The sequence below is a fragment of the Centruroides sculpturatus genome, unplaced genomic scaffold (genome assembly GCF_000671375.1).
Source record: "Centruroides sculpturatus isolate CEXI.00-Female unplaced genomic scaffold, Cexi_2.0 scaffold1605, whole genome shotgun sequence".
In the NCBI taxonomy this organism is placed as follows: domain Eukaryota; kingdom Metazoa; phylum Arthropoda; class Arachnida; order Scorpiones; family Buthidae; genus Centruroides; species Centruroides sculpturatus.
In genome coordinates this window covers 75,540-87,723 of record NW_019385722.1, presented here as the reverse complement: position 1 = coordinate 87,723, position 12,184 = coordinate 75,540, and the positions used below count along the sequence as shown (strand labels likewise).

Here is a 12,184-nt window from a genome sequence, read left to right as displayed (position 1 = left end):
GTCGTTTATCCGAATCAATTGGGGACTGAGGTTATTTGGATAACTTGTTTTTCGGATAACCGATTATGTATAAAAAAATATATTAACCTTCCCATGTTGAAATTTTTCTTTGTTGCGTGTCGCTTCGCGTTGAAGTTTCGTCGATGTTAAGCCTAACGTATACTTTTTAAAATAGTAATCGTGGCTACTGTATCGTTAAAAATTATTTCTTTGTTTGTTACAAACAAAATAAATATATTGAAAAATATAAAAACCAAAAAATATATACTTTAGAAGATGATCTAGTATCAAAAACGTTCGATTCAGCATGACACACAATCCTCAGAAAAACACCACACAAAAGTGCCAGTGCTGCCAGCTAATAAACACACACCAACAAAAAAAATTATTAGAGTAGCCCAAGATATAGCCAAAGATTGCAGCGCAACAGCACTAGCGAAAATTTAAATTTGCCGACTGGAATGCTTTCGGATAACCGACGTTTCGGATAAACGACGCTTTACTGTATTACAACATTATACATAGACAATGATAAAACAAAAGAACAATTAGAAATTACATTTATTTATACTTACGACATCTACACCAACCTGTATGAACCATGGCATTAACGATTTATTTTCAATTACTTTTGTCTTATTGTATATTTTACAGAAAGCCATACTCGAACCTTCGTACTAAAACATTAAAAAAATGCAGTGAATTACTACACCTAGCTTGTATAAAGAAAGATAAAATAATAAGTAAAACAGCTCGTTTATATAACGAATTATCAAAAAAAATACCACTTAAATCTTTACACTAAAAATTATATGTAAAATTGGCCTGATTTAAGTTTGTTATACTTAATTAAAACTCTGAACGTTTGACATGAAAAACTATAAATTAAGGATCGACATATTAATTACTGGCCACAAATCAGCTAACTAAAAGTGTAATAAATTAACAACGCCATTTTCATAATATAAAAAATTCGGGCAATATTATAAATTATTAGAAATTATGCAAGAAATGCATTAAAAACTTACAATTTTAATGTAACTTTCTTCTACTTCTATGAAAGAAGAGTTTTTAACACAATGAGTAAATGCAAAACGCCGATCACCAGAATTATAAAAGAAAGTCACTAGATGTGACCAAATAATGATCTCTTCTACTACATCCACAACATATTCTTTCTCAATGAATTTGCTGGGAATAGATTCTAAAATTTACACAAATTTCATTCATTTGTAAAATTACTCTAATTAGAATTGTATAATAATGATAGTTATGTTTCTGTATACATATATGTTTATAAACGTATAACTATTCTAAATTATTATTTTAAGTATAATACTGTAAAAATACTCACATATTTTGTCTAAAAAAATTATTTATATCAATTTTTAATAATAAATAGATTAAATATCCAGAAAGTATAAAGAACTTCTGATGTAATGAATAAAAACACACTGCAGAAATTCATACGAAAAGTCCTCTTAACTTTTCTTAATTACCATTTTCAATAAAAAACATAATTTTATATATTTAGAAAATATAGAGAAATACTTACTATCAAGGGCATCACGTAATCCTGGATGAACACTATAAGTAATCAGTATAAAACTTAGTTCTAATTCAAGAATCATGTCGAATATCCTTCTATATCAAAATAAATCAAAACAATAAGTGTGATTCTATAAGTTACACCAAGAGATAATTTATAAAAAAATGTTTCCATAAATGAATAGATATAAAATGCAGAGATAAATTTTTTATTACCTTAAATTAGCAGTTTGTTACTGCTGTACAATTTTTTAAACAATAAAATTATTTTAGTGCATTTTGTTTATATATATATATATCATCTACAGTAGAAGATCGTTACTTCAGTATATTCGAAAATACATTATTACTCTGTCACTTGTTGCCCAAAATCAATAGATTGGCCAGTTAGAGTTTGGAAAGTTTTCTTCACGTAGTCTACTTATCACCTAAACGACAGACAGTTCCCCATAGAAAGTCATCCCAGGAAACAAATGCCAACCAATCTTGAAGATTGTTTGTTGCTAGATTATCTCACGTTTTTTTATTTTTCGAAGATTTCATAAGCGATGTGCAATCTGTATAAAGTAAAAACTGGTTAATTCGAACCGGAATAACTCGAAATAATTTTTTCCTGAACATCTAGAAACGGGATTCACAATATAAAAATCATATTGACACTACCTAACCAAACCTATGTAATAAGACCCACAGAAATATAGTATGGATAATTTATTACGGGTTATTGATAAACATGTAGACTACGCAAAATTTTTATTTGTCTATAAACCTCTACAACACGAAATATTTAACTGGATTTTTTCCTGACTCATTCGAGTTAACTAGTTTCTGCACTATACCTTGTATAGAAGTTACGTCTCTACATACATATATATATGTAAACGTATAATTATAATAAGTTATTATTTTAAATTTTAAGTATAATAAAGTAAAAATACTCACATATTTTGTCTAAAAAAATTATTTATATCAATTTTTAATAATAAATAGATTAAATATCCAGAAAGTATAAAGAACTTCTGATGTAATGAATAAAAACACACTGCAGAAATTCATACGAAAAGTCCTCTTAACTTTTCTTAATTACCATTTTCAATAAAAAACATAATTTTATATATTTAGAAAATATAGAGAAATACTTACTATCAAGGGCATCACGTAATCCTGGATGAACACTATAAGTAATCAGTATAAAACTTAGTTCTAATTCAAGAATCATGTCGAATATCCTTCTATATCAAAATAAATCAAAACAATAAGTGTGATTCTATAAGTTACACCAAGAGATAATTTATAAAAAAATGTTTCCATAAATGAATAGATATAAAATGCAGAGATAAATTTTTTATTACCTTAAATTAGCAGTTTGTTACTGCTGTACAATTTTTTAAACAATAAAATTATTTTAGTGCATTTTGTTTATATATATATATATCATCTACAGTAGAAGATCGTTACTTCAGTATATTCGAAAATACATTATTACTCTGTCACTTGTTGCCCAAAATCAATAGATTGGCCAGTTAGAGTTTGGAAAGTTTTCTTCACGTAGTCTACTTATCACCTAAACGACAGACAGTTCCCCATAGAAAGTCATCCCAGGAAACAAATGCCAACCAATCTTGAAGATTGTTTGTTGCTAGATTATCTCACGTTTTTTTATTTTTCGAAGATTTCATAAGCGATGTGCAATCTGTATAAAGTAAAAACTGGTTAATTCGAACCGGAATAACTCGAAATAATTTTTTCCTGAACATCTAGAAACGGGATTCACAATATAAAAATCATATTGACACTACCTAACCAAACCTATGTAATAAGACCCACAGAAATATAGTATGGATAATTTATTACGGGTTATTGATAAACATGTAGACTACGCAAAATTTTTATTTGTCTATAAACCTCTACAACACGAAATATTTAACTGGATTTTTTCCTGACTCATTCGAGTTAACTAGTTTCTGCACTATACCTTGTATAGAAGTTACGTCTCTACATACATATATATATGTAAACGTATAATTATAATAAGTTATTATTTTAAATTTTAAGTATAATAAAGTAAAAGTACTCACATACTGCCTAGGAGATCTCGAATAACTGAAATGTACTGTATTTCAATACAATAAATAACTAATAAATTGATTTTCTTTGTGACAACCGACGTACTTGTTGTTACAGAATGAACGTTAATGTTTACTTTTAACTAATTGAAAAATTTTCAAATTACATTGTACAATTTTAAGTAAAAATACTCACATACTGCCTAGGAGATCTCGAATAACTGAAATGTACTGTATTTCAATACAATAAATAAGTAATAAATTGATTTTCTTAGTGACAACCGACGTACTTGTTGTTACAGAATGAATGTTATTGTTTACTTTTGACTAATTGAAAAATTTTCAAATTACATTGTACAATTTTAATTAAATTTTATTTCAAAACATTTATGGAAATTAAAAAAAAAACTATTGTTTAGTTTGTTTATACAATAAATCATTTTGTTGTATAAACAAGACATTTCTTTATTTAATGTTAATTAAATTTTTAACATTGAAATGTAAAATTAAATTACGTATTAATTATAGTAGCTTAATTTTCGGAAAATAGTTTTTATAAGCTGAATAGAGATAGAAAGTTTTAAGTACATTTTTTTTTAATGTTAATCTTAGAGCGATGTTTACGATTGAAAAAAGCTATTACGATAACCCACGGGTTCGAAAAAGATAAAAAACAGAATCAGAATTTGTTGTCAGCACACCATTGTATTTGTTTGCCTGCCTGAGTGAAGAATGAGAACAAAAAGACAAAAAAATGAAGCCATTGATTGCGATTAAATAGGCTTTAAGACTATACACTTACACAAATCTTGCATTTTTCTTTACAACAAATGGCTGGAAGAGCGAGACTAGGGTAGCATAATCCAAAGTTTAAAATATTTTTTGGCAAAATTTTGAAAATATAACGATTTTTCGATTACTTCAAAAGACTACGAAAGTTATACACTTAGTCTGTAGTCATGGTGAAGACAGATTTATAAAACAAATGTTTTCTTTTACACGACATTACTAATTATTACATTTATTACGTGTTTATAAACAGCAGAAATAAATTAGAAACAACTGTGTACCAATAAATTGTATTGTCTTCAAATATGAAATTATAAATTTAATGTTATTACATCATCTATTCGTTATTTACAAGTAACGATTCTAATGCATGGAAACAATTTAGTAAGGCCACCAAGTAGTCATTTGAAGATTGCAAAGAATAAGAAAATGTATAATCAGAAAAAAATGCTATTTGAGTAAGTATTTTTTTCAATGTTGTTCATTGTTTAAACAAACTGTTTAGCATCCTGGATTATATAAATTTCTTTGTAACCTAATGATTAAATTCAACATAAACGTATCTAAATTCGATATAAAGAAATTTCAATTATGATTTAGACAATTACTTATGTAACTAGCTAAAATTCTTATCTCACATCCCGAAACGTGTTTTTTTCTTAGTAAATAGGTACTTTTATATTACTTTTATAAATACCACCTTTTTATTTAGTTAGGTATAAGGGTGTATCAGAATGACGTTTTAAAAATTTAGGGGATTGTAGAGGATGAAATTTTAAACGTTTTGATATAAGAAAGCCATAGCCGGAAATGTGATATAAAGTTTCTACAGCACTTTGCACTTTGCAGTCGTGCCGTGCACGTGAGTGCTGTCACATCAACAGTAAAACCAAGCTCTGCAATCTAGCCAGCATCTGACAACTGTTGGATGTCATTTCCTTTCTCCACACAAAAAGCTTTAAACTACATTAGAAATTACTATACTTCTTTTTTTCCTAAAAGATATTAATAATTTTTTGCTATTCACAGTTCGAACAACAATGCCTTCATATGTATCTTAAGAGGTCTGTCGTCAAGTAAAGAGAATTACCAACGATGTCATTGATATCTTTTATAAAGATGTTAGAAAGCAAAATGATGGAGCAGGTTCTCGTCAAGTTGAAAAAGAATTTCAAGGAACTCATTCCCTGATTGTTTCAAGAAGTGAAACCGAATTCATCATAAGCAAATGGGAAGAGAACTTTTTTGTATAAAACGTTACCTATTCATGATATACCATTATTTAATACCGTTAGTCTTAATACAGTTTCGACAATAAGTTACAATTACAGAAGGATTAAGAAAAAAAAACAGCTCTATTAAGTAATGGAAAGTGTCTACCACTGACGATCTACGTAAATTTATTACAGTGTGTTGCACTGGTGCCCATGTGCAACTAGATATTGGTTCTTTTTTCACCAATTGGACGTACAAGTTTTCATCATGTATCTATGTGTGAGATCCACTGTTAACAGCGTGACAGAAGATGTCAATCACTATTTAACCGTTTATATAGGACGACCCATGTCAAGCGTGGGAGTTGTTGCATGGTTCCAATGTTGTTGTGAGGAGAGATTCCTATATAAAAACGAGTTTTCGGTTGCAAAAGCATCTAAGTTATGTTTTTTCAGCCCAAAACAATTTATACTTGTTCGAAAATTATTTTTGCGAGTTTTGTGGTGCGCTTTCTTTTCAGCTTCTCACCGTAGTTCTGAACTAGGCGACTAGCGAGCATTCTTGTTGTGTTCGCAATGTGCCGCTACTTCTTATTTACCCTTGTTACGGGATTCTCCGAGAGTACACCACAGACCCCAGATTTTCTTAAAGATGGAGAATATATTTCGAACTTTGCAGATAAGTCTGCCCATCAGGATATATTCTCCATCTTTGAAAAATGTGTAATTCCGGATGAATTGTCGTAGAAATTGAGCAATCTGCCATTCTGGTAGACCTGAAGTCAAATCCGTACTGTCGAAAAACTCACATTATTCATACTTTTCTGGCTGTTTTAACAAAGGGAAAGTATGCCGCTCTGGCAAAAAAACGACTAACCCAACTTTTCACATTTTTGGACTCAAAACACTTTGAAACATCGAGAAATACAAAAGAAATTCGAGTTTTTTCTTTATATGTATAAATGTTAGTGTGTATTTGGGAAACACAATTTTTTTAAACTTATTTGAAGCTTAATATCTCCTGTGCTTTTTGTCGAAAATTTCTGAAACTGGACAGATATGTTTGGTTAGCAGGAGGACTGAGTTTATAATAATGAAAAATATATAACGTTCTTTAATAAAATATCATAACAGGTATACACTCAGTTTCAAATGACACCAGAAAAGTTATGCAACTCATTGATACATTTTTTATTTTTTAGTTGGGAGTATTAAAACTTCAGAAACGTAACAGTAATATAATTATTTTAATAGCTAAATATCTAGAGTACATATAAAATATTTAAAATATAAGTTTTTAATATCGATATAAGAAGCATATACAGTCGAACTTTAAATAATGGGCATTTCTAATTAGATTTTCTTATGGTTTAAGACAAAGTAGTGCATTCAACATTTCCGTTTGTAATCAGTTTTCATAATGAATTGGTTGAAAATGCTTTGAATAAGTGTCAGCTATAAACAAATTTTTAAAATTAACATTTAAAATAGATCAGTTCTTGTCTGAAGATTCCCAATCGAAGAGCGTACGCAAGAAACTTTCCTTTTCTATACAAATTTTTATTATAAAATCGCAAACTCGTTGTGTAAACTCGAATTTGGTGTAGTAGATTGATCACTTTATTGACCACTTTACACACTTCTAATTCCTCACTTTATCTATCTCAAAACTTGTATACTTAGAATTTTACATTGTACGATACGATTTTATATATTTAAAATAATTTCTGTAAATAAATCAAGACTTGAAACTTTTTCCTATCTAAAACTCGTAAAAATACATTTTTCTCGGTTAATGAGTTTTGAAAATTCTTTAAAAATATTATGAAAACCATAAAAAAAGATTTAAAATGAAATTCATTTTTTCATTGTTAGCGCTCTTCAACAATACGTTTTGCACTCGATTGTTATAGAATTGTGTTGGCTTTCCGGCATTCAATTTTCAGTCGATGGACCTTTTTTTTTAATTCCTCGAAGCATTCCCGATATATCGAATGGATCTTAAGAATTAAGAACTTTTAAATATTGTTTTCGATCGTTTTGTAACATTAGCTTCGTATTGTATATTTTCAATTGTCAGAAGATATCTCAAAATCGACAAAATTGCGAAAATGTTTATTTTTCCTCTTTAGTTTATGGCAGAATTTTCTTTTAAGCAAACTTCAGCAAGGTAATTAATTGATTTATTTATTTATAGAGATTAAAAATCGCGTTAAAATATCAAATTTATTATATAAATTAATATATACATTAAGATTTGTAATTAAACTAATTTATAAGTAAATTGAAGTTTAGAACTTAGCTTCTGGGTGACCTGCGGGACATTGTTCACTCGCATTGCTATAATTCTGAAGATCATCAAACAACTGCAATACGAAAATCTAATTAGTGGGCGAATAAACGACGTAATACACGAGAGGAACAAACAGCCAATCGGGCAGCATTTTAGTCGATTATAAAGAGCACATTAATTTTGAAGTTCGAAAAAGTCCATAAAAGATGCGCAAGTTCGAAAAAAATAAACACTAACGTGTATTTTATAAGGAATTAATTTTTATTGTGTGCTATCCGTGTAATTTTATTACGCTTATCAGAATAAATTTTCTTTTTAGCCAAGCATTTAACAAATATTTTACCGAATCTGGTATAAGAAAATTGTAAAAAATGAACTTTCCTTTAAAAATATGTGATTAGAATACCGGAAATATTACATCTATGACGTAGAACTCGTAACGTAAAGCTTGACAAACGTCGACAGATTCGAATTCGTTCCATTTCTTATTACCGACGCCATCTTGAAATAGAATGTTTATATTGTGAGTTATTTTTCTTTCCATTTTATCATTTTTCGTATAAATTTTAATAACAAAAACATACGTAACGTAATTAACTTAATATTTCTTTATTAATAAGATATTAAAATTCAATAACTCGCGATAGAGACGTCTTTATATTGAAAGATCTTTTCCTAGCCCCATTCGTAAGTAAATGCTGACTTTACCTGTTGTAATTTAAAATAAACTCAGATATTTCCTCTGTATTTTTTACGGGATTGTATAATTATGGACTCCATAATAGAGATAGCGTTTACAATGAAATTACTCCTCTTTTTAAGATCGTTGTTATATCTTCTAGTATTACTCTGTACGATATCAATTTAGTATGCCGTCGATTATGCAATCTACAATAGCTAAAATCCGAATTAATTTGTTGAATACAAATATATACTGACCGCATATGATGTAGCGTACAAGTAGATGACACTTTGCATGCAAAAATATACTTTAAAAATACAGAACTGAAAGCACTTCATGGCATGTAATGTTATAGAAACAATTGTGAAAGAATGCAACGTAAAATTCTTAAAGTCAGAGTCTGCTAATTATTCTACCGATAATTTTCTTCATATTATATTGTGCTCTTTTGATCATTTAAAAACCATACTCTCAGAGAAGGTAACTATAATTGTATTTTTAGGAGAACAGTCAAGCCTCTTACCCATTATTATAAACAGACAATGATTTTCTTGGAGCACAATAATACTTGTTAGCTTACTGAATATCTCCACATGGTTACCAATTTCTAAGGGCCTCAATATCTTAAAACTGCCGAGTCCCTCCACTATTAAACATTCCTGCAATAGTTTTAAAAGCAACCCTCTATCAAAAAAAACATCCATCAAACTGGTTAAAGTATATATTAATAAAAAAATTTCTTATTATCTGATGATGAAGTAGTTGTTTTACTCGTACTGATAAATAAAATTCACTCGCAACCAAATTCTTGAAATTATAAAAGAGGAAATATGGTTAAAAATGTTTCAAACAAAGCATTTCCAAATATATTTCCTCCCTTAATCAGCCAACCGAGAATATGTATTTAAAACATCAGCATGTTAACCAGTTTTATAGAGGTTGTGAACATATTGCCAATTGGCACAAACACAAGTAACATATTGAATAATTTTGTGAAAAACATCATATTGAGAATGAAAGATCTTGGCATTGAAGGAGAAGCATAGTTGTTGCAGATAAAAATAAGTTAAACAGTGCATCAATGGCCTTTTTCAATAATCTTCCAAATGTAACACACACTTACGAGTATTCTTACCCAATATATTCTAATAGGAACATTTATTTTATCTTTTTGATGATAAACGGCCTTTACATACCTATATAATGGGTTATGCTTCTTACACAGTATAAGAAAAGCTAAAATATGCTTCACTTAAAAGAATCACTATTCCAGAGTGTAATTTTTAAGTAAAGGACGTGATTATGCTTCCTTTTATAAAAAATTAATAACCGCACCTAATAGTAGTAGTTTGTGCTATGCAATTAAAAATGACATCTATTACATTTGCCACGTGTATGTCATCAAACAAAAACTTTTGTATAAAAATTTTCAGAATGTTTTTTTTTTTTTCAACAGCCAAATTATAGAAATATAGTTATTGCCCTTGCTGAAAAAAAAGTCATCAAATTTTTGTTGCACACCACTGTCATACACATGTAGCTGCTGATCTCTATAAACAAACAATACACATTACTACTAATAACTTCTTAAATAACTACACTAAAAAAAAGTATGATTTGAAAGACAAAAGCAACATGACACAATATAAAAAATCAAAAGTTACTTATAGTTTAAATAAACTTTAACCGCTTTAATTCACATATTTAACCGTTATACAATAACCTTTTTTGCTCCGAGATTTCTATATTTAGACGATATACAGCGTAAACAATTCTCTTTATCTACAAGCGACTAGCTAAATTACACTCGATCTCACACTAATATAGAATGCTATTTTTATAAAATAAAATGTTCTAAATTTAACTTAATCTGTCCAGTTTTCCGTTATGTCATAATAATTTTTCATTTCTATACAAAAAAATTTATATTAAATTAAATATAAGACGTAGCAGTTACGTCACGAATACAAGTTGTTGAGACATTCAATTGTTAGGAAACAATTGTTAGTTATTTTTATATTTTCAATTGTTCCCCGCCATTTCCAAATTGTACAAATAGCAAACCTTTCGAGTTCTTTCTCTGAAATATGTTACTTTAAGTATAAATTTTCTTATGAGAAAACTTCGAAAAAAGTAAATAATTAATTTATGGTATAAATATTTAAAATGGCGATTGATATCGTACATATTATTTAAATTAAAATAATCATATAGAATTAGATTTTTACTAATTTATAAATATCGAAACATTATTTCTCATATTTAGACGATTAACTCAGTTAAAAATACTGTAAATTTATTCTGATAAGACAAAGAAAAATAAGATACTACCCTGTTTCCCCGAAAATAAGACAATGTCTTATATTAATTTTTGCTCTCGAAGATACGCTAAATCTTCTTTTCAGGAAATGTCTTATTTTCATATTTATTATTTTATTTTATTTTATTGATGTCTTATTTTAATATTTATGTCATATTTATTATTGAACAACACAACTTCCAAGTCTAACTTAGACGCGAGTGACGTATATCGGTTTGTGTCGAACTGAACTTACGAAGTTACCGTACTACAGTGAACTTCCCAACTCTCGCTTCAACTTAAAATTTTCATAGAGCCGACATCGAGATCGACGACCAATTAGTGCACTATGCACACGTGTTGTGGCGTGTTCCCGGCCGACCAATTAGCGATCACCAGCCATAACGTTATACAAATCTGTGATTCCCAAGCCATAGTCTTATGCAAGTCGTGCCGTGTGGCGTGATTGTTTGCTGACCAATCACAAGTTGTATTTACGAAAACTCAACGTCATATTTCAACCACCTGTCGATGACCGTTACGACTAAGAAAACTTTCCTATCATTTACTTTCAGAAAAACGCCTTACGTTTCGCAATTCAGCAAGAACTCTCCTAGTTCTTATTTTCAGAAAATGTTTTAATTTCCAGGAAACACAAAATTTTCCAAATCGATGTATTCTATTCTTAAGAAAATGAATACTGCGACAATACACTATCAACGTTTTCTAACATCCTAACACGTTAGCTTTCTGTAATCTCGTAAAGACAAACAAACACTATTTACAGAAACATCGAGTCGTATGCGTGTAGAAATAATATTATATTTCTACAGGAATAAGTCAGCTTTTGGCGACGTCGTGAAGACTGGCGAAGGATTATTTACAGAACCGTCGAGTCGCACGAGGGTATGTGTTTGTTTATATATCTTTAGTGACATTCAATGGAATTGTACTTAATAATATCATGTTTCTACAGGAATAAGTCAGCTTTTGGCGACGTCGTGAAGACTGGCGAAGGATTATTTACAGAACCGTCGAGTCGCATGTGTTTGTTTATATATCTTTAGTGACATTCAATGGAATTGTACTTAATAATATCATATTTCTACAGGCATAAGTCAGCTTTCAGCGATGTCGTGAAGTCTTCTGTTTCAAATACAAAATACTTCTGTGTTTTAATAAAATAAAAGTTGTTAGAACGCATATCGTATGTAAATATAAATTGTTGAATAATGTACAATAACAGTCAAATAAACTATTTTTTTCTTGAACTGAAAAGTTTACATTTTGTGA

The 12,184-nt window shown here is 29.1% G+C and overlaps 1 long non-coding RNA gene across 4 annotated transcripts; it reads left to right on the top strand.

Annotated features, from left to right (window-relative positions):
- Nucleotides 1-7,653: 7,653 nt before the first annotated feature.
- On the top strand, nt 7,654-11,939 carry LOC111641539. Of its 4 annotated transcripts, XR_002759422.1 has the most exons (4): nt 7,654-7,787; nt 7,908-8,433; nt 11,725-11,797; nt 11,868-11,939. It is a non-coding gene; the product is annotated as an uncharacterized LOC111641539 (long non-coding RNA). The 4 variants fall into 4 exon arrangements; XR_002759424.1 differs by lacking the exons at nt 7,654-7,787; nt 7,908-8,433 and adding an exon at nt 8,531-8,597; XR_002759423.1 differs by lacking the exons at nt 7,654-7,787; nt 7,908-8,433 and adding an exon at nt 10,090-10,725.
- Nucleotides 11,940-12,184: the final 245 nt, after the last annotated feature.